Raw genomic sequence first — 20,209 nt, forward strand, 5'->3', positions numbered from 1 at the left:
CCAAAAACACCTGGAGGGCCTAAATTGAGCAGGCCTGCTCTAGGCCAATGTTCAACTGACTTCAATACACTTCTTTTTGTTCCTTTCCCTTGTGGTGGTGGAGGAGGAGGAGGAGGAGGAGGAGGACACACAGTGTGGCAGCATTCACTAGCATACAACCGGCAGGAACATTTTTCGTGGGTAGGTTACATCAGTCACAATGTGCTGTCTAAAGCAATTGCCTCAGTTTGCCTAATGGGCAGGTTGCCTCTGTGTGCATGAAATGATATGAGATTTATTTTATCTAAAATGTTTTAGATTGCTTTTATGACCATAGTAGCTTACAATGAACCAACAATCATAAAACCACAATAAATCACAAATAAAACCAGTGTAACACTATAATTCGATAAAACAATTGGACACAATAGCTGTTAATTATCCTCCAAATTATCCTCCACAAGAGGAGAGCTGGTGTTGTGGGAGCAAACATGACTTGTCCCCTTAGCTAAGCAGGGTCTGCCCTGGTTGACTGAGCATATGAATGGGAGACTAGAAGTTTGAGCACTGTAAGATATTCCCCTCAGGGGATGGAGCCACTCTGGGAAGAGCAGAAGGTATCAAGTTCCCTCCCTGGCTTCTTCAAGATAGGGCTGGGAGAGATTCATGCCTGCAGTGTTGGAGAAGCTGCTGCTAGTCTGTGAAGACAATACTGAGCTAGATAGACCAATGATCTCATTATATGGTAGCTTCCTATGTAGCAAAGCAGAGGAATATTAATCAGCCTCCCGAAACTGTGGCACATGGGGGCTCAGCAGCCCTCCTTGGACTTAACGGTGGGAGTTACAGATCTTACTCCAACAATTAATCTTATTAAAAGGAGACAAGACTTTGTGGGAGTGGAAGGATCCACTACCTCTCCCCTACAGATCTCAGCACTCAGTGGGAGTGGAGGGAATATGGGACAGTGGTCTTCAAATTTCTTTCAAGGAAAGGCACTACTTTGATTTGCCTACCATGGGATGTCTGTTCATTGCAGATGATTCTGGGGCATGTTCAAGAATGCATATTCAGTTTAGAGGGGGCTAGACCGCCGTAAGTGGCGCAGTGGGCAAATGCTTGACTAACAAGCAGAAGGTTGCCGGTTCGAATCCCCGCTGGTATGTTTCCCAATCCATGGGAAACACCTATATTGGGCAGCAGCGATATAGGAAGATGCTGAAAGGCATCTCCCATCATACTGCATGAGAGATGGCAATTGTAAACCTCTCCTGTATTCTACCAAAAGAAAACCACATGGCTCTGTGGGCGCCAGGTGTCGAAATCGACTTGACAGCACACTTTACTGTTACCTAGTCAGGCTGTTCTTGCCTTACCATTGTCCTCCATGAACTGAGCATACATTCTACAACAGAATGCGTTCACAAAACACTGTGGTTGCACATTACCATCAGGTAGGTTGGTAATGATGGGCAAACTGTTTTTCAGGAAAGTTTGTCTGCCAGAAATCCCACAGTCCCATAGAACACACTTTGAAAACCCCTGATGTGGGAAAAGATGATCTTGAAAGAGATCTACAGAAAGTGCTGTTTCACTGAGATGAGAGGGGCTTGGGATTTCCCACTTATATTTACCATTTACAGTATTCTTGGCACTTTTTTCTTTTCCAACAAGAATCAAAAGTCTACATATAAGCAGCAAATGCACAGTATAACCTTCCAGTTAAAACCTTTTAAACGGTCCAGTCAATCTGTGACAATGAGCAAGGTACTCTCAAAAGCTGATGGTATACTGTTTTAGATGAGATAGTTCAATTTTGCTTAGATTATTCATGGACTTTGGTGTTGAGATTCTAAAAACTCTGACTTCCTAAGCATTTGGATACCTTGGACAGAGTGGGTGAAGATCTTTATGATCAAAGCTTGCCTTTTGCTCTAGTTCTGAATATCTCCCTATTTCAATTAATTAATTAAATTAATTAATTACAAGTGCAAACAAATGTGAGGATGAATTGGAGGATGCAACTTCCTTCATGAGCACGTTTGATAATTAGATCAGCCACCAGAATTACACCAACATGGGGCTTACCCACAGGCATGTGTATATCCAATGGTAAATTTAGACTTGGAAAATATACAGTTTTTTATACAATCCAAGTGATGCGCTCATGCATCTCCTGCAACACTGCAGACAAAGCTCTGACTACATTCTGAGGCTGATGCTAAAAGCAATTCTATTTCTGATTGATGCCTATGAATGTGGGACAGAAAACCATAGCATTTTCTAGTGCTATATGTTTCTGCAGAAAAATTTATAGTTCTAAAAATGCATTGTCCCATAATATCAATTAGTAATGGAATGAATGGATACATTATTATTATTATTATTACATTTATATCCCGTTCTTCTTCCAAGGAGCCCAGAGCGGTATACTACATAAGTTTCTCTTTCACAACAATCCTGTGAAGTAGGCTAGGCTGAGAGAGAAGTGACTGGCCCAGAGTCACCCAGCTAGTATCATGGCTGAATGGGGATTTGAACTCAGGTCTCCCCGGTCCTAGTCCAGCACTCTAACCACTGCACCATGCTGGCTCAGTGAAATATCAGTGAAATATCAGTGAAACTGGGCACCAGTTAACTTTTTTGAATGGCTATAGCCCTCTTCTCACCTTCCATCCATGTAGTTAGTCAACATGGAGAAGAGGAGCTGAACTGTGGCCTCTGGCCCCACCTTGACCTGTGTGTATGTGTTGGCCATGCCTTCAATCTCTGGGCATTCAGCAGGAGGTGGAATGGGCTCTACACATATGTCTTCATTTTTAAGTGTTTTCATTTATTAAAGTTTAAACAATGAAATGGAAGTGTGTGCTATTGGATTGTCATGTCTCAAATATTTACAAGTATTCTAACAATGAGAATTACCAAGAAAGGTTTGAATTTGTTTGACTATAACATTTAAACTACATTCAGTACGCTTGACTGAGTTAATCAAATATTTCATTCCAAAATCTTTGTCCTGGGGAAAACCTTTGAGATAAGTATACAACATGTATAATTAACATGGTATACATGTTTAGCTTTGTTTGCTAAATAGAAGTCAATTATGCTAAATCAAATCCCAGTCAATTTAGGTCTTTTGAAAACTTTCTGTAAAATCAAGTTAATTTACTGCAGAAGATTCTTGCACACCACAGGTGAGCATCTCTGCAATGATGTAGTGTGACCAACACTGAAAGCAATGTGCAAGTTGAGATGTGTGCCCCAGGATCCCCTGCCTTGTTGGATCAGGCACTGCAACTACTTTGGGTGTCACAAGGTTCTGGAACAACTGTTCTGTCTTGGATCATTGGATCACAGACAGTCGAAAGGGATCTTGGAGGTCTTCTAGTCCAATTGCTTTTTCAGTGCAGGAATCTGCTACAATTTTATCTCCCTTGTGAAAGAGGGTTGGGAAGTGGTGGAGGGATCAGATGGCTGAGATACAAGGGGCCTAAGCAAAGGATATGTGTTGGTGGAAGAGGCAAGGATTTTTGGCCAATGCAAGATGTGAGCTGGACCCCCCCCCCACCCATAGCTTAGAAACAGGTGAGGCTATGTGCTGTTGATTATAAAGCCTCTATAATCTACTTGTCAAGGCAAGTGTCTCTGGTCCTTAGAGCCTCTGCCATAGCCAAGATGCCATGAGAGAGTGAGTGGTGATCCAACTTGCTGAGTTGGTAGCTGGGTGTGGGGAGAGTAGCAGAGACAGATCTATGCAGTCCAGTGAAACACGATTGTCATGGCATTGAAAATGTGTTTCCATGTTGGTTTTTGAATAGGGAGTAGTGGTGGTGGGGAGAAAGGGATTGATGGTGACCACAAGCAATTCCTGGCTATTGAGTCAAGTCTACATTTGTGAATGCCAGGTGACATCCAAGCTGACAGGGCATGGGGACAGTTGAACAGAAGGGCCAGTGAGTAATGTGTGAGCAGTTTGTGAATATAGACTTGAAATACACAATCAACTATTTGACTGAAAGGTCCCTAGTACAAATTAATTGCCATTCATATGACTGGTGCATGGTTCTCTGTTCCAGCCTGTTGATGGCTGTTTTTTATTCTGTCAGTACTGTATTCAGTTTGCCAGCTTGGCTTGTGTAGTTAGTTCTACCTTTTTCAAAACTGCTTTTTTTTTTTTTTTTTTTACTCTTTCAGTGTCTGAAGCTATTGAATTATGAATATCTTCTCTCCCCGATTAAATTCTCCTGAGTCTGTAAATTTTACTTTAATGCCGAGTGTAATGTTAATGTTTGCTCAGTAATAGGAAATTATTACCATTCCTACCTGACTTAAAGAAGTTTCCTTGGCCCTTTTGATGCAAGCCCTTGGTTCTCAGAAGAGGCAAATTATGTGTGGTTTCTTTCCCCCACCCTCCATTAGCAATCATTCTGTTGCACGCAGCATGTGATAAATCAACTGGAGGAGCTTTAGAGTTGCCACAACATGACATTACCTATCAGCTTGTCAAGCCTGTGTAGGCTCTGAGCCTTTTAGGCTGTATATTTCTTCAAAGTCTAGCGCCAGTTACTTAGTCAGCTCTAACTAATTTCAGAGTGGAAGGGAAACTTTACTGGAGTGCTGTTTGGGATCTGCTTTTTAATCCTGGTCTGTTTAATGTTTGCCTCCTGACATTCTAGGCCAGACATCATTTTAATGGTATGTGTGGTGATAAAGCCAATAAGCTGTCAAGATGATTGATAATCTAAGCATTATAGCAATATGACTTTCCTGTTCTCCTCTGTGCTTTAGATGATGGTTTCCAAATTGAATTCTTATAGTGTGCTGCTATATGTGTGTGCTTGTTGGATATTCTCTAAACACAGGATTTGAAGAGGGAGGTGCTTTTTGGTTAAATGTGAGATTTTAGATCTGTTCCCCCTCACTCCAATAATATAAAGCTTTTAATTTTTGAAACTTCTAAAGGGAGAAGCACTATTCTTTAGTCTTACTGAATACATATTACCTTTGGTGTCACTTCCTTCCTCCCACACTCACCTCAAATCTTATATGAACTTTGCAATCCCATGTGGCAGAAAGGCATTATGGGTAGAGTAATTGTGAGCATGGATTTTGAGTCTTCACAATTTTTGCAGAGACTCAAGCATTCCCCCTCCCCCTATTTTGGTTCCCAGCACATTAATTGAAAGTAAAAGAAAACTGGGAAGATTTGTTTCTTAGGGTAGAGGGGTGCCTTACTGCACATAGACTGTTCCACAAGTAACATGGCTGTTTGGGAAGTTTACAAGTTGAGAATATGGTTTCAGCACATAATGGGCATAAATGGCCCATTATCTGCTGAATTTATATTCCCCAAACAGAACATTAGTTCCCTTTTAACTGCAGTTGATAAGTGAGAGCCCTATGCAGATGTTTGTGAAGCACAGAAATAAACAAAAGGAGAGGGAGAAATGATATTGTGCCTGTTGGCTCCACCCACCTCTTACATGCATTCAGGGCTCCATTGGCAGAGGGGCCTAACCCTGCTACATACCCTGCAGAAATGGACTGTGTATTCCCCTTTGCAAATAGGGCCTTGAATATGTAGAGGGTACATGTGTGGGTGAGGGGGAGGTTTAGCAGGCATCCTTCTTCCTGGAGTGAGTTCTCCCCTTACCTTAACTGGAAATGGTTCCATTGTTCATGCTATTATTGTTAACATGGGTATCTGGGAGTGGTGGAGAGTGGCAATTGCCCTTTATGGATTAATGGCCTTCTATGCATTTAGAGATCTATGTTTATATTAATACATATATACTTTGCCCCTCCCCGCAAGAAAGTTAACCTGGATTCCTTTTTCACCAGGATCTGAAACAACTGATTTGAGTTTCAGACTCTTCATCTAAGATGTAACAGCAGTGATGGTGTGCCATTTAGCCATATTAAGGCATACAGGGAAAATTTGCTCCAGAGAACAGAGGAGCTGTATGACGTGATCGTGTATTCCTGAGGTTGGCTCCTGATTGGTTAACTGTGGCTAATGGGGTCAGTTTTGTATCTGCACGAGCCCAGTAAAGAGAATGACTGATTCTGGTTTTAGTATAAACAGTTTGGTCTGCTCTGGGAATCTGAGTATTTATATACACTCTGTCTCCTTGCCCCAATTTTGGGGGGTCTTGGTATAAAGCAAGGACCATCAAGATATTAAATAGTTTGATGTGTCTTTTCCAAATGTGGTTTCTGAACCTTTCAATAGTATTGCTTCCCAAAAAATCTGCATCTAATCTGTGTATGACTTGTATAATATGATTTCAATCTGGGTGGATTAAAAGCTTCACCCAGGCTAGGAAGTCAGCTTGTGAAAAGATGCTGTTTGCAGATGATTGTGTACTACTGGGACATAATCAAGGCAGACATTAGACAGTCATGGTTAACTTTTCAGCAACATCAAAAACATATGGTTTAACTACCAGTATGAAGGACAGTCAAAATAATATATCTGTCTCTGCCAAGGGATCTCACATCCCACTAGTTAGACTATAGATTGTACAGCTCTAGTCTTTGACAGCACTGTGGCTTCTTTGACTTCACAAATTCCACAAATACTTTTCCATATTGACTTGTTTTGCCAGTGAACCCCTGAACATTTGCAGCAGAGCCCCCAGTGTGTTGCATAGTATTCTGGAGTATGTCCTATGGTGCACTTTCTGTTAACATGCGGCACTGACCAGACCTCTTGCTTATCATCTGTGCCCCATGTAAATGGAGAGTTAAACAGAACACATCCTGTGCTCCTCTGTGACTGCTCTTCTTAGGAAAGATTGCTAGCAGTGGACAAGCTGTCATTTTGGGAAGAATTTCTTTCATTAGAAAGAACCACCACTGATATGTTTCTGAGGTACCCCAAAGTTCTCTTGGAACACAGCTTGAAAACAATTGTCTTGGATTGAGGGAATATACAGAAGAGCCAAGGCCAGGGATCACAAAATATTTTTGTAAACCTCCCCCCGCCAAAGGGGGGGGGAAAGGGAAATGGTGTGACGAGAACATCAGATTGTCAACTAACATTAATAGTGGATTTTGTACTTGCATTTTTGCTTATATGCATGTGAATCATGGCTCAAACCCTTGCCATCAAGGTTGATTAAAAAACAGATGATTTTTTAAAAATAAAAGACCCTGGATTTTTAAAAATTCTATTGGATTAAAAAAAAATTAAATTGATTAAAACACAATAAAGAACCTAGTTCAAAAATATCATCATGAATATTATTCATAACTTCAAATTATATTCTATGAACATGTTAACAGCAGTATATGGGGATGAGAGATGAGAAACCTGATCAGTCCTATTCTGCAGGTGGTGTACATGCTGCACACACACATACAGTCAAGCCCTTGCTTCTGCCCCTCAGAAGTGTGAAGACCAAGCAAGTCAGTGAATGAGTAGAGGATTTGTAGGGATGTACTAGATCTGAGCAAGGAGGAGGAGTCTGGATATAAATGCACGGGGAGGGGAGGGGAATAGAAAGTGAAACCAAAACTGTTAGCTCAGTTAGGGACCCTGTTGGAAAGCATGGTGATTGGTACACCCAAAAAGTCTATCCTTGGTCCCTAGTCTTATGTACACACATTCAGTATGCTGACAGGGACCTTGGTAAGGGAGATGGTATTCTGACCACTAGCTTCTCTTCTAGTTGGCTCTTTCATCCATAATCAAGTCATGGATGATCTCAGACTTATTTTGAACCAACCTGGCATTACAGAGTAATAAAGTGAGGTTCTGTGGGTGGTTGGCTTGGCACTGCTCTCCAAGGTCAAAGAGGTGGTAGGCCTACTGGAAGGGGAAACAGCAATTCAGTTTCTGAATGCCCTTCCCCTGTAACAGCCCACTGACTTACCAATGCCACATCTTCGTTGATTACCCACCACCACTGGAATAGCTGCTCCAGAATCATCTCCCATCTCCCCATCTCTGGACTGCTCAAGAGACCCATCTGTACCAAGCCCAGCCAATTACTAGGCAACAACAATAATAGTGTGATCAGCAGGAGTCTTCCTTTTAGGAGTCCAAAACAACACATTGGTCCCAGCCCTCAGTCCCGACCTCCTTTGGCAGCCACCTGCCACTGGCATGCCCAGTGCTGTGCCTCCAGTGCTGCTCCCCTTAAGGGCCAAGAGTTAAGATAGAGCATGGCTCTCATCCACCCTATCAGACAAACCCAGCCCAGGTGCAAGATATTATAGCAATTAAAGTGAGCCAAACATCAGATAGCAGCCAACCAAAGTGCACAGAAGCTGCAACCAAGGTCCCTTTCCCAATCCAGAAGGGGTGGTTGTGGGCAAGCCAGATGAAGACAGACTCCCACTCCACAGGATTTCTTCCAGTCACCTTCTGAGCTGGCCCCCAGTGCTGTTCCCCTTTATAAGTGCCAAAAGTTGAAAAGCCCAACAGGCATGGCTCGCACTCCTGGAGATGTCCAGTCCAACTGTAAGCCCAGAGAAGCTCCCAGTTTAATACTAACCTCTCCCAGGTCTGAAGTGCTTGTGGTGTGTGCATATGTGTTGTGTTCACTCTCAGTCATCTACCTCTTGGATAGATTCCTTCAGGAGTTCCATCTCTGCATTTTTCTTAGAATAGCCTTTAATGGAGACGTTTTCCACAGTTGTGACTAATCGCTTAAACACCATTTGAAATGTCTTTCCATTGGTCTTAGTGGTAGAATGGAGGAGCAAAAATTACAAGCAGGGATATAATGGGGAAATTAGGGTAGAGGCATATGTATATTACTCAGATGTAAGTGGCATTGGGCACTTTTAAAATTTGTGTTGTGCTTGTTGGTTATCTGTTTATAAAGTGCCTGGAATCTCTGATTTTTCATTGTCTGTCTGTCACATTTGTACCCTATACTTCCTCCAAGGAGCTCATATGGGTTTTTCCTTTACACTCATGTACTATGGCAGCAGCAATATAGGAAGATGCTGAAAGGCATCATATCATACTGCGTGGGAGGAGGCACTGGTAAACCCCTCCTGTATTCTACCAAAGACAACCACAGGCTCTGTGGTCACCAGGAGTCGAAATCGACTTGACGGCACACTTTACCTTTACCTTACTATGAACCTAACTGACTCCATTGTATCCTGTTGCAAGGATATAATGATGTAGGTTAGGCTCATAGTACGGATCAGCCAGTAAGCTTCATGGCTGAACAGGAATATCGTTCAGTGTTCCAGGGTTCAAGTCCAACAGTGTATCCATTACACAACTTATTTTTTAAAAGACAATAATGATAGGAAGAGTCTAATAATAATAATAATAATACACAACACAGGCAGAATCTCCAATTCCAGTCGAATCAGAGACGTTTCTACCAAAGCATAGAAGGAGAAACTGCAAGAAACCTAGAAACACCAAATAAAGAAGAAACAGTGCAATTCTGGGGGAAATTATGGGACAATCCAATAGATTATAATTAAAAAGCAGGCTGAATGAAAGAGGTCAAAAAATGTAACCAACAAATGCAAGATCTAATAATAACACCAGAATTAATAAGTGAAAGAGCAAAGAAAATTAAAAATTGGACTGCGCCAGGCGACGATGAACTGCATGACTTTTGGCTTAAACACCTAACAAGCCTTCATAAACAACTATCAAAACAGTTCAATCACATTTTGCAAGGAGGTGATATTGAACAATGGCTAACAACTGGGAAAACTCATCTCATCATGGAAGACCCAGCAAAAGGTGCAGTTCCAAGTAATTATAGACCGATAACCTGTCTGCCAACCATGTTCAAATTATTAACTGGAATAATAGCAGATGAAGCAATGCAACACTTATTAACTTATTAATGTTTAGAAACAACTGGTGTCAGCAAAAACATTCAGATATTTATTAAAAAAGCAATGAGCATGTGGAGTACACGGTTAACAATCAATGGCGAGACACTTGGACAGGCTAGCATTAGAAGAGGCATTTTCCAAGGGGACTCACTATCCCCTCTGTTGTTTGTAATCACCATGACCCCACTTTCACAAATACTAAACAAAATAGGCCTCGGATACCAAACTTCTAAAACATCAAGTAAATCAACCATCTGCTGTACATGGACGATCTGAAGTTGTATGGAAAGTCCCAGTCAGAAATCGAATCACTGCTAAGCACTGTCCGTATATTCAGTAGCGATATAGCAATGGAGTTTGGACTAGACAAGTGTGCTGCATTAATAATGAACAGAGGAAAAATAAGAAAAACAGAAGGAATAGAACTGCCCAATGGAAGCAAGATCAAGAACCTGGAAGAGAAAGAACATTACAAATACTTGGGCATTCTCCAGGCTGATAACATTGCACACACTGAAGTTAAAAGAAAAATTGGAAGTGAATACATCAGGAGAGTTAGAAAAATCCTAAAGTCCAAACTCAATGGCGGGAACACCATACAAGCCATAAACACCTGGGCTATACAGGTGAAACTCGGAAAATTAGAATATCGTGCAAAAGTCCATTAATTTCAGTAATGCAAATTAAAAGGTGAAACTGATATATGAGACAGACGCATTACATGCAAAGCGAAATAAGTCAAGCCTTAATTTGTTATAATTGTGATGATCATGGCGTACAGCTCATGAAAACCCCAAATCTCCAATCTCAGAAAATTAGAATATTACATGGAACCAAGAAGACAAGAATCTAGATGTGAATGGCTCCAGCTCATGTGTTGTGTTTAAATGTGATAGCGTATTCATGGAGTGCTTATGCAAGTAAAGGTGTTCTAAAAATATAATGAGAAACTGGGGTGAGTGCAAACCCTTCAGGGTTTGGCGTCTGTGTACCTTCAGGATCTCCTCTCCTGTCCAACTTCGACCTGTCCTGTGAGGTAGTCTCAGGTGGGCCTTCTCAGAGTTCCTGGCCCAGGGAAGGTATGTGGGGCCCGGGCTCGTGGGAGGGCCTTCTCTATTACAGCTCCCTCCTTATGAAATTCCCTGCCTCCTGTGATTCGTAATGCCCCCTCCTTTCTGTCCTTTAAGAAGCTTCTGAAAACTTATCTATTTTGCCAGGCTTTTTGTTTTGTGTGTGTGTGTGTGTGTGTGTGTGTGTGTGTGTGTTTCCCCTTCTTCTTTTTGCTGTTTTAATTTATGTAAACCGCCTCGAGTCTAAGGAAGTCAGGCAGTCAATAAATTTGCAAAATAAATAATAAACGGTTCCTGTTCTTCATGCACACGCGTGGCTACTGCTTCCAGGCATACAGTACATTTTAATTAGTCCATACTGCCTATGAGGTTTTGTTTTGTGGTGTTTTTATAGGTACAATAGTAAGTGCTCTACTGTGTAGGTAGTGATGACTGTGCAGAATTGGGTATGGCTTATTTGCCGCTAATAGCTTCCCTTCATTGAGTCAATTTGTACTATGTTCCCCCCACCTTTAGCTGACAGAGATATAGCTTAGTGTAGACTATTACTTCAACCATTTTGCCCCAGGAAAAGCATTAGTAATTTATAAATAAAATAGGAGAAGTCAAATATAGGTTTATTGACAACAAAGGCACTATTAATGTTAGGCAAGCAGTTTGAAGTAGAATTAGATTTACCAACTGATTTATGAACTGTTCTCTTCCCCACCCAAGTCAAGTTGCTGGAGCCTTTATTAACTACTCTGACTATGGAGGGTTTGTGCAGTTTTAGGACCTGTGAGGAGAAAGTGGAAATGTTTGCATCTTGACCTCCTAATCCACAGAGCACTGCTACTATGCAACCTCTGTTCATTTCTGTGGGGTTTGTGCAGGAGTCCCTGTTCAACCCCACTGATGAAGAGAGGCTTCACTGTAGTGCTGTTGTGATTATGCTTACATTGACATGGCTGCCTCCACATACAGGCCATTGTTCTGGAATAGTCTGGTTAGGAAAAACTTGTGGGAAATGTCTGATATATTTTATCTGATCCATGACTTTGAATCAATTTCTCTCTAATTTGACTTGCTTTGCTCTGTAATATTGCTTGCCTAAACTTAAAAAAAAAAAGGAAACCTAATATTTTCATTCTAAAATATTAAGGATTAATTTGAATGCATTTAGATTCCCTTTATTTTACTGTTTCACCTCAACCATTATTCTGTTATTTAGTCTGTTATTTAGACTCTCTAGTCCAAAGTATTTGCGAGAACCTTATTAAATAAATTCAGTGGGCACCAGAAACATTTTCCTGTACAAGTATAACTCTAGAAGTGGTTTAGAAACAAATTAAACACTTAATTTAACTAACTAACAAAATCTGAGTGCTTGTCATGAGAATATTAGACACTAATTTATGATCCCAAAGCAATTATTATTAAACCTAATAGGCACTATAAATAACCCATGCCATCATAAACAGCTAGTCATCTACTTACTGACAGTCTATCAGATGGTGGGGATGTGAGAACCGGTTCGAATTCGATTTGAACCGGTTCGAATTTGAACCGAACCAGCCATCAGGTTCGAGCTGCAGGTTTGAATTCGAACCGAACCAGCCATCAGGTTCGAGCTGCAGGTTCGAATTCGAACTGAACCAGGGGGTGGTTTAATTCAAACCAGTTAGAACCTGTTCAGACATCCAAAAATTGGTAGGATGGTAGCTGGCACCCAGGGGTACCTTCCACCCAAACCCCAAAGCAATCGGACACTCGTACAATTTTTAAATGAATTTTTGAAATTTATTTTTATTTTTTTCTCATAGGGTATAATGGGACCCGAACCAGCCCATATCCCCTATTGTGGAGCACCTAGGGGCATAAAGGTGGGGTGGGTGGTAGACAACTGGGGTGCCTACTATCCACAAAGTTCCAAGGCAATCAGACACTCCTCTGATTACTGGTGAATTTTAAAATTATTTTGGAATTCCTCATAGAGAATAATGACGATTGCAGCAAATGTATAGCTTCACATCGAGGAGAAAGGGGTGCCCTAGAGTGGAGTGTGGTGGGTGGTAGTTCCCAAGGTGGGCAAGGAAGCTATCAGAATTATTTGAAAGGAATTGGGCAAAGGGCTAATTTTTAAGTGATATTTGAAGTTTATGCGCCTTTAAGATTTTTCTCCATAAAGAAGCATGGAGGTGTCAGCAAATGTATAGCTTCACGTCGGGGGCAAAGGGGTGGCCTAGAGCAGAGTGTGGTGGGTGCTAGTGCCCAAGGGGGCCCAGGAAGCTATCAGAATTATTTGAAAGGAATTGGGCAAAGGGCTGATTTTTAAGTGATTTTTGAAGTTTATGTGTCTTTAAGGTTAGCAGATGAGTGGATTCATGGTTTGTCATTGATAATCTTATATGCTACCAAAGAATCTACACTCAGAACACTTCAGAAACAACAAAACCCAGTACTCCATGGGTTAGCAACCTATGGGGGTGGTTGGCACCCTCTTTGCACTAGACCACCACTCACTCTGGGCCACCCCAGCACCCCACAAGTGGCTTTAAGGTTTTTCTCCATAGGGAAGAATGCAGGTTTCAGCAGCCCCATAACTGCACTTGGGGGGGTGTTGGGGTGGCCCAGAGCGAGGGTGCCAACCACCTCCATGGGTTGCTAACCCATGGGGTACTGGGTTTTGTTGTTTCTGAAGTGTTCTGGGTGTAGATTCTTTGGTAGCATATAAGATTTTCAGTGACAAACCATGAATCCACTCTCATCTGCTAACCTTAAAGACACATAAACTTCAAAAATCACTTAAAAATCAGCCCTTTGCCCAATTCCATTCAAATAATTCTATCATCTTCCAGGGCTCCCTTGGGCACTACTACCCACCACACTCTGCTCTAGGCCACCCCTTTGCCCCCGACGTGAAGCTATACATTTGATGACACCTCCATGCTTCTTTATGGAGAAAAACCTTAAAGTCGACACCCCTTTCTCCCCGACGTGAAGCTATACATTTGCTGCAATCCTCATTATTCTCTATGAGGAATTCCAAAATAATTTTAAAATTCACCAATAATCAGAGGAGTGTCTGATTGCCTTGGAACTTTGTGGATAGTAGGCACCCCTGGTTGTCCACCACCCACCCCACTAGGTGCTCCACAATAGGGGATATGGGCTGGTTCGGGTCCCATTAATACCCTATGAGAAAAACAATTAAAATAATTTAAATATTCATAAAAAATCATAGGGGTGTCCAATTGCTTCAGGGTTTGCGTGCTTGTTGGCACCCATGGGTGCCCCACAATAGGGAATAATGGGCTGGTTCGAGTCCCATTATACCCTATGAGAATTTTTCTTCTTCAAAAATTCATAAAAAATCGTACGAGTGTCCGATTGCTTTGGGGTTTGGGCGGCAGGTACCCCTGGGTGCCAGCTACGATCCTACCAATTTTTGGATGTCTGAACTGGTTCAAACTGGTTCAAAACGGTTCAAATTCAAACTGAACCGGGGGAGGTTCGAGCAAAACCAAACCAAACCACCCCCTCCTGGTTCTAACCTGGTTCGAATTCGAACCGAACTGGGCAAACCGGTTTTGTGCACATCCCTATCAGATGGCAGTTGCAGCAAGCTGGAAGCAGAAGACATTACAAACAACAGAACAATGGCACAATAAAATGATCAACTTTGCTTTAATGGAAAAATGGTCTCTGCAGCTATGGGTAGGCATGGGTATAGACCAGGGCTGCACAACTTCTGCCCTCCTGCAGATGTTGGACTACAACTCCCATCACCCCTCATTATTGGTTGCTGTGGCTGGGGATGATGGGAGTTGTAGACCAAAAACAGCTGGAGGCCTGAAGCTGTGCAGCCCTGGTATAGACAAAGCAGATACCTTTTATGGAATTGTAGTTTGTATGGCATGGACGTGTGGAAAAATTCCAGATAGTTAGATCCCAGTAGTATAAGGGCAATAATTTGTTACTTAATGGGTTCATTTAATGAGATGACAATATAATTAATATGCCTATGTTTCTTACCTCAGTTTTAGGACAGCAGTGGTGTCTTAAGGTGAAAAGTATATTCCAGTGAATCTTAAGGGTAGTTTGTACTTGAAAAAGAGCTACACAAATGACTTCTGATGTTGTTTGTGGTACACACATAAAAAATTGGAAAACCTAAAATAAACACCAATTTAAAAATATACACAGGCAAACACTTATGTACATACTTGTGATGATATGTATCTCATCTCTACCATGAACTTATTAGATGGCCTCAGGCAAGGCACTCTTTCATAGCCCCCTCATCTGTGATATGGGGATAATTTCAGTTTACTGACCTACTGGGCTGTTGTAAGGATTACAGCAAAATTATGTGAAACACTTGTAAAATGCAAAATTGCTATGATGTTGTAGTCATCATCTTATGCTTTAGCCATAGGACTGATTATTACAGTTTCTTCCCTTTGTGGAGAAATACTCATGCAAAATGCTCCTTTGGACAAAAATGTACAATTTTATATAACTGCCATTTTAAGAACTCTGCTTGCTTACAAATGTTTTTAGCCATGGATTGTCGGATCAGAATTTGCCCCTTAACTTGCACTGACAGAGAAAATCTGTCTTTCTTTCTGAAACTATGCAATGGGGGCATGTGTCAACGTTATATTAAAAACAAATCCCATTCCTATCATAAATTTGAAGGTTTTTTTTGTTGCTAGTCAAAATAATATTTCAATAGAGCATGAAACAGGGTGACAGAACCTTGGAATGGTTCTACTTTATAGAACCATGTGGAAAGTTTTTTTTTGTTTTATGTAAATAGAGATTGATGGAACATTTTACACAGAGTGCTGGTTTTTGACAAAAAGTATTGATGGTTGCTTTCAACAAATGTTACTTGAGATGACAGAATATTGCATTTTAAGATGAATTACACAAGAAACTCCCTCCTTGGGAATGTCATGCATTTTATTTCATCTGTTTTCTTGTTTTTTTGTTGAAATGAATAAAATCATAAATATCTGCAGAATAATGTGTCATTGCTGAGCAACAGATAGCTTAGGGATGGCCAAAGTTTAATAGAGCGGGGGGCATGCACAGAGGCCATGTGCATGCCAGGGCAGCTGGGAGATGCCCTGCCAGCATGCAGGTATAGCTGGAGGGAGTGCCAGGGTGGCGACGAGCGGAGGAGGAGCAGGCACGGACCTCAGTGTAAGCCCTCAGTGATTCAGAGGTGCACGTGATTCTGCTGTCAAAATTGCATTTTGTCACATCCCTAGTGCTCACTTACAACTTGCCTGCCATGCACCCACATTTTCCTGGATCTCTGAGGCCCAAATCAAGATAGGAACATAGGAAGTTGCCATATACTGAGTCAGACCATTGGTCTATCTAGCTCAGTATCGTCTTCACAGACTGGCAGCGGCTTCTCCAAGCTTGCAGGCAGGAGCCTCTCTCAGCCCTATCTTGGAGATGCCCGGGAGGGAACTTGGAACCTTCTGATGCTCTTCCCAGAGCAGCTCGATCCCCTGAGGGGAATACCTTATGGTGCTCACACTTCTAGCCTCCCTTTCATATGCAACCAGGGCAGACCCTGCTTAGCTAAGGGGACAAGTCATGCTTGCTACCACAAGACCAGCTCTCCTGGAGTGCTTGGCACCAGCAAAGATGCCCCATGGTGTTTATATGGGTGCATTGAAAGCAAGCTGTAGGTGAGCACAATTTGTGACATTAGACATTTCCAGATATATATCTTGGGCCTCACTCATTCACTGACATGAAATTCCCAGGCCAAACAACAAAAGATAGAAACAGGCCACTTTTGCAAGTAGTTTCCAGACCTTGCCCAGAGTCTGGAGGGAAAAAAACAACCCTAAATCCTGGAAAAAAATCATTATTTTGCTGGAAACTGTGAAAAAACTCTCCAAATGAAAAGCATGGGCAATGAGACTACATAGATCTAGGAAATGACTAGTCACATGGTCGTGGTGTTCTGCCGGTGGGGGGGGGAGTGGCAAGGGTGGGAAATACCTATTTAAAAGGGTGAATGACACTGCCACTGGCACTCAGGATCCTGCAGGAAGCCTGGAAGGCTGGTGGGATCCCACAAAGAGGCCGTCCCCACCCCTGTCACACAGCTGCCTTCCATGGATGTGCCAAGGCCATTTGACTGGACTTCTGTGCTGACCACTCAAAGGACACACACAGGCAGAGAGGCCAGTTGGGTGGAAGGGGTGGGGCGGCCTCCCTGAGGAATCCTGTCAGCCTTTTGGCTTTCCCCCAGGATGGTGGGTCACAGCAGCAGTGGCATTTGCGGTTTTTAACAGGTATTTACCCCCTTGCCACCCTCAGAACTGCTGTCACCAGCAGAAGCTTGCAAAGTGCAAGCTGCTGTGTGTATGTGTGTGTGTTGCTTATTGCTTATCTAACCCTATAACAGAGTAGGATGCTGCTCAGTTTGAGGGTATAAGGAAAAATGAATAACAAACTGAATTAAATAGCTGTTTTATTGAGAGAAGTACTCTTGTCTGTTGTCTTGTCAAAAACCTTGAAAATTTTGTTGATTTCATCGATATAGAAGATAATGCAGCTTTTTCTAAAAATGTCCTTGCAAATACTCAACTTTTGTTCTAGGGCTGACTGTTCAGAGCCTTAAAATGATGCTTCAAGGGGACCTTAACCCATGAAATCATTCTGTCTGAAAGCCAAAACCGCACCCTCCAACTGCTGAATAAATAGATTCTCATGACAGAATAATTCATCTCCAGTCATGAAAACATCAACTTTAAACGACAGCTTGTAGAGACCCTGTGCTTGTTAGGGGCAGATCAGGAGCCCAGATGCTGCTGGGATGCAAACTCATGAAGGGAAGATTAATTTATCTGTCATCCTCAGCTTTGACAGTTGTTGTAAATCTGATTTTAGCTCTGAGCTGGAATTGGTAGTGGAAGTTGGTGGGAACCCTTTTGGATTTGTGAAGAATTATATTAAGAAAATGTAGTTAAAGCTTCTGACTGATGAAGGATTAGATATTTCGTACTGGTGCTTTTAAAATTAAAAGTAGATAATTAGAAAATTTTGTCATCAGGGCAGATTTTTTCAGGCACCCTCTTCATTTTTTGCAACTTAGAAAGAACATTGATATTGCTACTACTACGAATATTTATATACCACTCTTCAACCAAAGTTCTCCGAGCAGTTTAAATAGAAAAAATAAATACATAAATAAGATGGCTTCCTGTCCCCAAAAGGCTCACAATCTAAAAAGAAACAGAAGGCATAAACCAGCAACAGCCACTGGAGAGATGCTGTGCTGGGCTGGATAGGGCCAATTACTTTCCTCCTGCTAAAATATAAGAGAATTACCACTTTAATAGGTGCCTCTTTGCTCAATTCGCTGGAGTAACTGAGAAGCTTGCTTACCTTCTCAGAAGGTTATTATAGCAGATATTAGAGGATTTGCTTATCTTGGCAGCTAGGAAGTTGGTACTAAGGTCAAATTAATTCAACAGCTACCCCTTTCTTCCCCTGCCCCATGACTACTCTATGTCATGAACAGTGTTGTTGATCTTGCTGTGTCCTGATGCCTTACGCTGCTACCACTTTGCCTGACAGACTGTTTTATGTACGGTACGTGGTAGATTTGGTTTTGTTCTCTTCAGTTCTGTTCAAGCTTAACTTGAACAAAAGGGCAAAATACAAGGTGCTGGTTATTACCTAAAATGCCTTAAACAGCGTAGGCCCTGGGTATTAAAGAGAATGTCTTCTTCGCTACGAACCCCACCGCCTGTTAAGATCATCTGGAGAGGTTGTCTGCGGTTGCCACCAACTCGTTTGGCGGCTGCTCGGGAACTGACCTTCTCCATTGCTGCACCTGGACTTTGGAATGAGCTCCCTGTTGAAATAAGAGCTTCCCCATCTCTGGCAACTTTTAAAAAGGCACCGAAGACACATTTATTCACCCAGGCTTTTAATTAGATTCATAGTTTTTATTTTTAATGTTGGTTTTAAATGATTTTAATGTTAATGATTTCAATAGTTTAATTGATGGTTTAAATGATTTTAATTGTAAACCACCAAGAGACACAAGTTTTGAGCATTATAAAAATGTGTTAAATAAATAAACTTGTTGCTTAACTAGCTTATTTTTTTAATATAAAATCAGTTCAAACATATTGACAAATGGGTTCAGGTAAATTTAATTGACTAGGACAGTATGAGTATACTACTGATGGTGCTGCACTGGCACTGAGCGTTCAACAGGGCTGGGAAAGCAAGAAACCTCTACCTCAATATAATTATTTGCCTAATTATAGTGGGGTATTTGCTTTGTGATGTTTTCCAATCATACCATTTTAAGGCTTGTTTTACTGGGTAAGTTCTTGACTGTTGCTACACACATGTAGCTGCCTTTTAATGAGTCCGACTTTTAGTCCATCTAAGTTAGCCTACACTGACTTGCAGCAGCTCCCCAGGGTTCCAGGGAGATGGCAGTGATTGGACCATTTACATGCAAAGCTTGCGCTCTGTCCCTGAGGGCGCGCGCGCACGTGTGTGTGTGATGAAAGACCACCACATACACAAAACTGTCTTTCACACAAAGCAGTAGCAGGGTAGGGTATTGGGACAGTGGGGTCAACACTACTGTTCTTGATGTGTAGTCATGGGGCAGAGGAAGAAGGGGCTGCTTTCATGAGAAGGAAGCTTCAGTTTCATGAAGAGCAAAGGAGGTGATGGAAAGAAATTTGGATGAAAATTAGCAAGGGTGAGGATGTGGGAATCTAGAAAGGGGTGAAGGTTTACACCGGTTTAGTACATGATCAGTGTGAGAGGCATGATCTGTGTTCAGATGGATGAGGCTGGAGTGGGCACCCTTGAGTTATACACATGCGTGGGGAGCAATTGGAAGAAGACACCTTTACTTTCTTAATATATATAATTTTATCATGGGTTTTCCAGGCAATGGATTCATTGCTACTTCCTTAATTAAATTCATTGCTGCTTTTCAACAACAGTTCTCAAAGGCTTACATAGTAAAAATGGTAAATTGTATGCAACTGTCTCTGAGCCCTTGGGATAGGGTGGCCTATAAATCTAAACCCATGTGTATCTGTGTCTAACTTTGGTGTGATGCAACATGTTTTGTGTCTTTCCAGTTGTCATTCGCTTTTATTAAAATCAGCTTTTGCCATTTCAAGCATCTATTTCCCAATAATTAATGACTTTCACTTTGTGAAGTACAACTGAAGTGCATGCAAACATGGAAGTATTGCATATTTGTATATTTGTGTCTAATTTGCATGGAATTTTAACAAGGCAAATTGTTGTTTGCATGTATGTTTAAGTAAACACACAAAGAA

This window comes from Hemicordylus capensis, chromosome 3 (assembly GCF_027244095.1).
Source record: "Hemicordylus capensis ecotype Gifberg chromosome 3, rHemCap1.1.pri, whole genome shotgun sequence".
In the NCBI taxonomy this organism is placed as follows: Eukaryota; Metazoa; Chordata; class Lepidosauria; order Squamata; family Cordylidae; genus Hemicordylus; species Hemicordylus capensis.